The sequence below is a fragment of the Cryptomeria japonica genome, chromosome 10 (assembly GCF_030272615.1).
Source record: "Cryptomeria japonica chromosome 10, Sugi_1.0, whole genome shotgun sequence".
In the NCBI taxonomy this organism is placed as follows: Eukaryota; Viridiplantae; Streptophyta; class Pinopsida; order Cupressales; family Cupressaceae; genus Cryptomeria; species Cryptomeria japonica.
Genome location: NC_081414.1, coordinates 274,211,331 through 274,222,611, shown reverse-complemented (window position 1 = coordinate 274,222,611; position 11,281 = coordinate 274,211,331). Strand labels below are relative to the sequence as shown.

Sequence of the window (11,281 nt, the reverse complement as noted above, 5' to 3'; positions counted from 1 at the left end):
ACTCAAACAGGTGATATTGAGAAGAACCACCTTTCCTTATCTGTTGCTTCTATATATGGATCATTTTGAATAATATGATTGCATGTCTGCAATCTCCCTAGGTTATCATATTCTAGTTCCTTTGTATTCCTGTTAGCTGCATTCCTTATTAAAAAAAAACATTAAGTTATAACTTTTTGAATTTCCTTTCAAATAAGATCTCAATACCATAAGTGTCTTCCTTTCTTCCCATCTGGATTCTTTGGTTGGTAGAATAAAATTATAACCTTGCATCTAAATCATTTGACAAAGGAAAAAAAAGGGGCATGTTAGATAATTTAGAAATTTCAAGTAACAGAATATTTAAATAATTTTAACAAACACATTTGGGATGATAAATATGTCAAATTATTTTGATTTAACTTTCAATAGTTTTACTTCAATATTATTGAATTATGGTTGTGTTTTTAAGCATTTATTTAGTTAAAAAAATTATAATGTTGATTTGAGTTTTAATTGTATAATAGAAATATAAGATAATTAATAAACAATATAAATATGATTTTGTTTTCAAGAAAATAATCAAATATGAGAGCTAGTTCTTTAATTTAATCTTTTATATTTTATATCTTGAAATGATGTTTTAAATAACTAAATTTATGCATATACTTCTATCTATTTAGTGTTTATTGTTTTATAAGTTTTATTAGCATTTCATGTTCACATGAAAATGAATAAAAAAACATCTTGTATAGAATTTAAGTTGTTTTTAATTTTATAGGTTTGTTTTTTATTTTACTTAATTTTTGAAGGCGCTGATGAAAATAATTTTTGAAATTTGTTGTGTTAACTGGAAAGATTTGAAATTATGATTTTTAAGCGAAAACAAATATTTTAAGATGAATTGATAATGTAATTGTGCTTCTGTTTTGCAAGCTATCTTTTGCATAGGTCAACATTCTAGTTTCCACACACTTATTGCTCAAGGTGAGTAATGAATTCTTAAAGTTGTTCCTTGTTTAGTTCTTCAAACATAATTGCTTTCTTCTTTGTGCATCCATTTGTGGGCTTTCTTGCTCATTTTCATCTCCTTCGATTGCGATTGTCACATTCAACCTATTCAAAAGAGCTATATTTCTGCTTCTATATATGGATCATTTTGGGGAAGATTTGAAATTCTGATTTTTAAGTAAAAACAAATATTTTCAGATGGATTGACAATATAATTGTGCTTTTGTTTTGCAGGCTATATTTTACGCAGGGCAACGTTCTAGTTTCCACACACTTACTGCTCAAGGTGAGTAACTAATTCTTAAAGTTGTTCCTTGTTTATTTCTTCAAACATAATTGCTTTCCTCTTTGTCTACATGCCATATTTTTAAGTTGGCACTATTACAAATACAAAGTTTCTTAGATTGGTTAACTAGTTTAGTAAAATGCTTGCAAACATTAGTCCAAACAAACAAAATGCGCCAGATAATCCAATTACAGTAGAAACATACAAATGACATGACCAACAAAATATGATATCAATTGATGAGGCTTTAGACAAGGTACATTGTTTTTAAATTGATTCATTCAACTACAAAGTTGGTGACTTCTTATTTGACACAATACATGTCTTGCTTCATTGTAGATATACACCTAATGAACTATGTAATGGTCTTGTGGACCATTTCTTACATTGTCTTCACGAAGGTTGAACTCTTTTGAACATGAATTACATCCAGCAATATTACATGATTTGCATAATATACATGACAAAAATACATATCTACGTAGATGAGACTTTCGGCAATAGAAATCAATGCCAATGGTGAAATTGGATTTTGGGGTGACACATTTTGTGTCCACTGGTTAGCATGTTGGTTAAATATGCATTTGGTCCTTGACACGCAAAAAAATATATTTGCATTTCAATAAAGATGCATGCCATGCTCCAATATCAATTCTTTTCCATGACACAAATCTAGCTGCTAGACATTATGAACCTATCTTTTCAAGGATAAGCACATACAATTTCAAATTGCAGAGTGTATAAAAGAAGTTTTCCATTTCCAACAAGATCTTCATTCACTACGCACTACTCCTCAAGGTAATGCTAACTTTCCCAAACAGATCCATATATCTTGTACTCCTATCATCCTAATTTCTTTATATATCTTGTAATGAATTTCTCACTTGAATCGGCTTTTTTTTTTACTCATCTTATTACAATGTTATTACTATATTTCATATTTCTCATTGCCATGTCGCAAAGAATTTAGTTCTACCATGGGTATAGCAATACAAAAACTACTGCTTGATATTTTTACACCGCCATGACGTATGCAAATGTACATAGATTTCTGCAAGCTATTGTTTTATGTGCCTTAAAATCTGATTTTTTGAAATTCTCTCTTGTACTACAGCTCATAACATTTGCAACATGATTGTCAACGATGATTCCAATCAAAGAGATAGGTGCATAACAAGACTCAAAATATTTACTTTATGGACTTCTAAAACAGTTTATTAACTTTCTTTTTGATGCTTCAACTATTAATACGAAGTTGATTTCAATTTTCAAAGTTGGTATACGGTTCCATAATCAGAAGAGCTAAATATTCCTATATGACTTGTGTTGACATGGCTGGAAATACATATATAGATTAATACTGTTATTCTGTTCATCTTGCTGAAGAACAGAACTGCAACGTCATTTTTTTTCCTTCAATTTAGTTTGAACAGCTCCATCCAACTCCTCATTGTCATGATAATTAGAAGGGAAAGTGGGGATTAATCTTCAATAAGCTTCCTGAATCCCTTTTTGACAATGTACACATCAGATTGAAGTTCTGTTGGAAAGAATAATATAAATTTTATATTTTTAAAGCATTATATTTGTATATGCTTAATGATTCTTATTGTTTTGCTTTATGGTATTTTCAATCGAAAGGGGTTGATAAAATAATGTAATGTAATTTGACATAGGAATAATATCTACAATGCATATGTTGGTGTAAATAATTATTCATCTTGGATATTATTACACCTTACTTAAGTTTACTTAGGAAATGCATTTCATAGTAGTTTGGGTATGAGACACTTGGGTGTTTGTGCCACATTGGGATAGTGTGTGTAGGAGAATTTCCACCTTTTGTGGACTTATCTTGTTGTTACACTCCACATTCAATGGGTGATCCACCTCATGTGGAATATTATATTATTTTTCCTACCTTCCCTTGTTTCTTATTGAGTCACATGTCATGTTTGTGTTCTCACATATCCATATAGCCTTGCCTATATAAGAAGGCTCGTATTCATTGTATGTAATGAACGATTGATGATCTAGTTGATCAGTATTTTCATCTTGATAGAATACAGTTTATTTCGATCATATATTTTGTCTCTCTTATTTATGCTTTCCATTGCCTCTTGATCTTAGCAAAATCTCACATGGTATCAAAGCTGGTCCATGTCTCACATGGTATAAGAGCCATTAGAGTGTCATTGGTTTGCTAACTGAGAAAAATTTGATGCTATTTGGGGTTGTGTATTTTGGAGTTTTCTATTGCAGGTTATTATTGAAGCTTGATGGGTCAAATATGAGGTTACCATTGGATTGAGGAGGACCTAGAAAGTTAGCTTTTCCTTTTGTTTCATCAAAATCGGACTTCGAAGGTTAAATCTAGAGGCATTTGAAGTTTGACGCTGCGACGGAAATTTTCCAAAAATTATAATTTTGCAAGCATTTTTCAAATAGCGATATCTCACTCATCCGGACTCGGGTTTTCGAGCAATTTTTTTTGTTTTGGGGTAGAATTTCATGATCTATATAATAGTGCAAGATTTTTCTGATTTGCGGATACAGGTTTTTTCAAAAATCATAAAATCCTAATTTTTACAACTTTGGAGGCTTCGTTTGGGCTCATATGGACTCCTTTTCAGGTGCCATTTTTTTTGAAAGTGCATATTTTTTCATCTACTTTCATAATCTGCCATCTGTTTGTAGTGATTTTAAGTAGAAATTGTACTTTCTATATTTGGCCATTTTTGGTATATTTGGTACTTGCATTTTGTTTGGATCTTAGTTTAGATCACTAGCAGTATTTGTCGAAGTCTCTTAGATCTCATTTTGAGAAGTTGTATATTAAAATCAGAATTCCACTTTGCCTTATTTTGCAAGTGGCCCATTGCATACGCACTAAGTATAAAGTGACAAAATCACCATTTTGGGGGGATTTTTTGATTGAGTATTTTGGGGGGGTGTCTTGTGTGATTGTGTCTCTCTCTATCTTGTGTTTTTTTCATTTTGGTGCTATGGGTTCTCCTAAATTTCCACTTTTAACTCCTCATAATTATGTATCATGGAAAATTAAGGCATGGAGTAAACTAATGGAAAAAGGACTCATTCATTATGTAAATTAAACTATTACAACACCACCTGATCCTAATGCTCAAATTGAATGGCTTACTAAGAATGCTATGGCACTTGGAACTCTTAGAAAGTATGTATCAGATGACCTCATTTTTCATATTGATAAGTGTACAATAATTAAAGAGGCTTGGGATATTTTTAAGAAATTTTATGGTCAAGTTGATGATATTAAGGGATACAAGCTTGATAGTGAACTCACAACTTTGGATCCCAAGGATTTTGATACAATCCAAGATTATGTCACAAAAGCAACTGAGTTAAGAGCAAAGCTAAAGGATTGTGGAGTTGACAAAAAAGATGCTCAATTGGTTTATAAATTGTTGGACAAACTTCCTTCAGAGTATTTAGCCTTTGTATCTAGATTTCACACCCATAGGTTAGCTCAAGGTTCCTCATACACTTCTCCCTCATTTGATTCATTCACAGAGATGTTGATACTTGAGCAATCTAAGTTGACCACGATGGGGATTCTCAAATCTTCAAAGTCACAAGCTTTGGTGGCTAACAAAGGGAATCAAAGTAATCAACGAAAAGGAAAGAATCAAAAGCAACCTAAGTCTAAACCACAACAAGATGGAGCACAATCTTCCTCTCCACAACAAGGTGATTCACCATTCTCACCTAAGAGGAAATCATATAAGGACAATCTTTTTTGTGGATATTGCAAGAAGTCAGGACATGATGAACATCATTATTATAAGAAGGATATTGATGAGTTGAAGAATCTTATTGAGAAGAATAGAATCAACCTACCTTCTAGAATGTCTACATCAGCTTCTTCTTCCAAGGATAAAGGAAAGGATCACTCTTTTGGGACAAATAAAGGAAAGGGACAAGCTCGTTGTGCTACTACAAGTCATGATTTAGGGAGATGGCTTCTAGATTCAGGGGCTTCTCATCATATGGCATCTTCACAGTCTATGTTTTCTACATTTGAGCCTTGCCACATGCCATGGATTTTGATGGGCAATCATACATACATGGATGTGATTGGGAAAGGATCTATTGCCATTGGGGATAACTCCTTCAATGTTGTGTTGTGTGTACCCCACTTGACAAATAATCTTCTTTCCATCTATCAAATCACACATGGGGCAACTAAGAAAACTATGGAGTTCACACCTGATTCAGTTATCATTAGAGACTTGGAGAGTGGAGCTATCATTGCGACTGGGGTGGTTGATCTTTCATCTCGATTGTACTCTTTTTCAGATTTTGGTCCTATTGATGAGGTTGATTCTTCCTATGTTGTTGATTCTGATTTTGAGGAAAACTTTGGGCATTTGAACTTGTGGATTCTCACATGTGACCCCATTCTTGAGCCTTGCATTTCATCTCCTTCTATTGATATCACACCACCTATTGCACCTGATGATGCAGCTAGTGCGACAGTTTTGCCTTATTATGATTCAATGCAGCAAGATATTTCATGTCTTCCAGCTTCAATTGATTGGGATGCCTACTTGACAGACATTGCAGGTTTGTTTGTGGACTCCTACATTGCAGATTTGGGAGACACCATTCATGACATTCATCTTCTCTTTGATGAAGATGATCCTTCTTTGATTGTTGTGAGGGATAACTCTGACCCTCTTGTGCATTCTCTACATGATCAATCTTTAGAGGTTGACATGATTGTGGATACTTTTGTACAACACTTGGAGGAGGTCTCTTTATCTTTTGAGGAGACATATAAGTCTTTGGATATTGTTCTACATTCATCTCCACTAGATCTTAGAGTGTCTTTTTCAGCAGTGTGGCACAATTTACCACCTTTGGAGGGGGTACCTTTCAGCATCGACATGGGGACACTTGAGCAGTTTTCAGAGATTCCTTTCATCATGAGTATTTTTGCTTTATCTTCCCTTCATGGTTGGGGAGACTTCATGGATATACTTTTGGTTTTGTTTCTTTCTAAGGGGAGGAATGTTGTTCGACGTTCATGGAGTAGTTTCTTCATTCATCTTCGAGCTTCTATCATTGGTGCAGATTCCACATTGAGGGGGGGCTTCCTAGTCTCTCTTCTTCTTCTCTCATATGGGGGGGACTTTTTCCTCACATGGGTTTTTGTCCTTCACATACTTCTATGAGAGTTCTTTGTATCTAATTTTCATCTCTCTTTTGGGGGAGGGTTTTTTTCCATTGGGTTTTTCTCTCTTTCCCCACTTTGTGAGAGATTTCATTGCATTGGTTTGCATGCATTTGCATTTGTACATGGGTACCTAACATGGCCTAGTAGCCGGGACCCATCTTGCATTGCTTAGTTGCATTGTAGACTTAAGTGCATTCCCCTAAGTTGCACTTAAGGGGCGGTGTTGGTGTAAATAATTATTCATCTTGGATATTATTACACCTTACTTAAGTTTACTTAGGAAATGCATTTCATAGTAGTGTGGGTATGAGACACTTGGGTGTTTGTGCCACATTGGGATAGTGTGTGTAGGAGAATTTCCACCTTTTGTGGACTTATCTTGTTGTTACACTCCACATTCAGTGGGTGATCCACCTCATGTCGAATATTATATTAGTTTTCCTACCTACCCTTGTTTCTTATTGAGCCACATGTTATGTTTGTGTGCTCACATATCCATATAGCCTTGCCTATATAAGAAGACTCATATTCATTGTATGTAACGAACGATTGATGATCCAGTTGATCAGTATTTTCATCTTGATAGAATACAATTTATTTCTATCATATATTTTGTCTCTCTTATTTATGCTTCCCATTGCCTCTTGATCTTGGCAAAATCTCACATGGTATCAGAGCTGGTCCATGTCTCACAGCATATATATAAAAAAAATTAAAAAAATATCTACAATGCATATATGATATCAGCATTGTTCGTGTACATTTGCACATTTCACTTGCTCTCCAACTTTTATAATTAATATCTTTATTTTGTTAATTTTGCAGGTTCCCAAATGATTACTACAAACATTCGACGCCATGCTTTCTTTTTGTAAATATTAATCTTGTCCAATCTTTATCTGTATCTAGAAGAGACACAACATTGCCTATGATACTTTTCAAATTGCCATTTAATAGTACTATTCACGACTCGTTCATAGCAAACTACAACTAGTTATCATTTTTGTACTCAGTATCAACTTTCAACTATTTTCCAAATTATAATATATAAATACAAAAACCTTTGCGATGTCAAATCCATAGCATGTTTTAATAGTATATAATTTGTGTTACAGATTATGCATGTATACTCTATTCTTTAATATTTCAAATGTTTACTATGCAGTTTATTGTTTCACTTTTCTCCATTGTATAATGTTCACTTAATGAGTTAAGATTTGATGAAATGTTCACTATATTTGAATTCGACACACACAATTCTTAGTTTTGACCATCTCTAGCACTTGTGGGTGCTGCCAACTATAAAATTCTAATAAATAATAAACTGAACACATTCAGAACATGCACAAAATACATGTATGCTACCCCTAAGTAATTAATATTACATTTTATAAATCAGTGATTGTGTATTGGAAGTTTGATTTAACTCCAATATCCCTATATCAAAGACTTAATTGAACCACAAAATGCACATTATTGCCTTTATTTTCCACTCTCTCTAGCAAAGTCTTTACTCTCCATTCTCTATCTTCCATTATCAAACCTAATACTTCATTCCCCCATTACTTGCAAAAGGCGGGGACTATAGCTCCGTCAAAGCTCTTTTTCTTTTTCTTTTTCTTTTTGTATTTTAATGGAGGTTTGTTCATAAATTCACTTTTAATTAGCAGCACAAGTCTTAAACTAAACCTTTTTAGCTAAGAATCTATTTTCATTAAAATATATATATATAAATTAAAAAATTAATAATTTTACAAAAATATTTTATACATATGTTTCCAATTGTCATGTTATATATATTGATCAATACTCTTCTTTCTAAAGTATTTCTATTTTTTTAATTTTTTTTGTCTTTTCTAATTGATATACTTTTAAGTGGGATGTCACTCTAATGGACATCATGTCTCAAGAAATGAAAACTTGTTTCCTAAGTATGTATAACAAATAACTGAAACCACACATGAAAGAAGCAAGAGACAAGGATATGATGTATTGCCCCTATATTACAAATTTGGAATGTGATAATATTTAATTTTCTATCTTTACTTTACTAGGCCCTTTAGTTTATATTTTATATGAGTTGTATTGAAGTATAATTAATTATGTACAAATTTGTAGATAGAGATTCAAGTAACATTAAAATCAAATAATTATCAAATTTATTTTTTTAAGCAATTATAGTAATGTTAAAATTTTCTAAGCTATATAATCGGGATGTTAAAAAAGTGTTTAAAATTTCAAATAAAAAATTTAAAATATAATAATTTGTTATTTTGATTAAATTACAAATAAATTAATAAATATTTTTTTCACAAAAATATTTAATGCATAAGTTTCCAATCGTTAATGTCATATACTTTGATCAATATTGTATCTTTCTAAAATGTTTCTATTTCTTGAATTTTTTGTCTTTTCTAATTGATATGCTTTTAGGTGGGATATCTTTGGAGTGGACATATGACTGAAGAAATGAAAATGTATTTCTTAAGTATGTATAACACATTAAATGAAATCGCAAAAGAAGGAAACAAGAGAAAAGGATATGATGTATTGCCCTTTATTATAGATTTGGAATGTGATAATATCTATTTTCTTATTTTTATTTTATTAAGACTTCTATTGCATAATTTATAGGAGAGGTATTGAAATATAACTAACTATTTACTTATTGATGCAGGGACTTCGCGGGGTCATAACTTTTGACTCGGTTGTCCGATTGGGCTGAAATTTTACGTGGACGTAGATCTTGAGGAGTTGATTGGATTGTCGACCGAACAAACTTCGGTAGGGCCCTACATTTTCAGGGTCGGATTCCTTCATCTAAGGCCTCAAAATTGGCTTTTACTCTTTTTTCGATTTTTTTAGAAAGTTGGTTTTTTAGTTAATTTTCAGCTCGTAATCTTTTTAAGATTAGAAAGTTGTTAATTTGTGTCGTAGGAATTTTTTTTTAGATTTCTAGAAGATTTCGTAATTTTTGGGATAGATTTGAAAATTTCCTTAAATGGCAATTTTTGGATTTTGTAAAAATCTGCCCAAAAATGAATTTTTTGGTGATTGTTTAAAATAGGGACTTTGTCATTGTAATGGAAAAATGGTTGGAGTTACAGAAGAATAATGAAGAACATTTGATCTAGACTTGTGTTATTTCTAATTATTCTTTGTTATATTGATTATGTTTTAACAGGGTACATCATCTGGTATTAGAGCAGGAAGATGGTTGGGAGAGAAAGAGGAAGAGGTCTTGCTCAGATGCATAGAGACATGCAAAACCTCCAAAGGTAGGTTGCACAGCTCACGAATATAATGGAATATCAGAGAATGAGGCAAAGGGAAGATAATTCTGATGAAGGTTCGGAAGAAGGAGATACAGATCAGTCTGAAGAGTTTGAAGAAGAACCAGTAAATCATGGAAATTTTGAAGAGAGGATGCTTAAGGCATTAGAAGGGAAGAATGAAGGAATTAAAGTTGAAGTTTCAGAATATGTAGGTAGTCTTAAACCAGAGGAGTTGATTGATTGGTTGAATGAGATGGAGAAATTTTTTGAGTGGAAGTCTATGACAGAGGAAAAAAAAGTTAAGTTTGCATGCACTAAGTTAAAGGGTCATGCAATGATCTGGTGGGATCATCTACAAAAGGAGAGAACGAGGAAAAGAAAAGAGAAGATAAAAAAACTGGAGCAAGATGGAGAAGAAATTAAGAGAAAAGTTTTTGCCTTTAGACTATGCACAAACTCTATTTCGCAGATTTCAAAATCTGAAGCAAAACTTATCTACTGTACAAGATTACACAGATGAATTTTACCAGTTCTCCATTCGGGTTGAGCATCAAGAATCTGATGAACAAATGGCTACTAGGTATGTAAATGGATTGAAGTTTTCAATTCAGGATGAATTAAGCATGCACCAGATCGATAGTATGGAAGAGGCCTATCAGCTAGCTCTAAAGGGAGAAGAAAAACAAAACAGACAATATTTTCAAAGGATATAGGAGAAAGAAGGGGTACTTCATCTCCTTCACGTGGCGGTTCAAGTTATGGTAGGGGAGATTCATCCCAAGGAGTAGAGAAGCAAGATGATACCCGCCCAGAGTCCTCTAATCTACAACGAGGATGAGGGTTTCAAAGAGGAAGAGGCTATGGTGGCAGTAGTGGATGGGAAAGCCAAAGGAGACCATTCATGTGTTTTAGGTGTGGGGAAGAAGGCCACAGAGCATTTGAGTGCTCAAATTTTAACATGCAAGATAGAAATCAAGGAGGAGCGTCCAGAGTGATTTTAGCTAAATCTGAAAATGATGGAGCAGATTTAGAAGCTCTCCCAGACATAGGAGAAAACCTCATGATAAGGAGAACCTTGATAATCCCAGAGAAGGAGAAAACATAGATTCAAAGCTCTGATGACTCATGGCTTCGAACCAATATTTTTCAAACCAGATGCACCTCAGGAGGAATGGTATGTCAAGTTATCATTGACAGTGGTAGTTGTGAGAATATTTTTCGAACCAGATTCACCTCAGGAGGAATGGTATGTCAAGTTATCATTTACAGTGGTAGTTGTGAGAGATGGTAGATAAGTTGAATTTGCAGTGTGAGAAACATCCTCACCCTTACCGCATTGCATGGTTTAAGAAGGGGAATGAAGTTACTGTTGATAAGAGGTGCTTGATCAAGTTTTCTATAGGAAAAACTTACAAAGATGAGGTTTGGTGTGATGTCATCCCAATGGATGCATGTCATGAATTATTGGGGAGGCCTTGGCAATATGACAGAAAGGTCATGCATGATGGGGAAAGG

General features: G+C 33.3%; 1 long non-coding RNA gene across 1 annotated transcript; it reads left to right on the top strand.

Annotated features, from left to right (window-relative positions):
* The first annotated feature begins 919 nt into the window (after positions 1-919).
* On the top strand, positions 920-9,377 carry LOC131035493 (uncharacterized). Its single transcript, XR_009359250.1, has 3 exons — positions 920-966; positions 1,225-1,276; positions 9,169-9,377. It is a non-coding gene; the product is annotated as an uncharacterized LOC131035493 (long non-coding RNA).
* Positions 9,378-11,281: the final 1,904 nt, after the last annotated feature.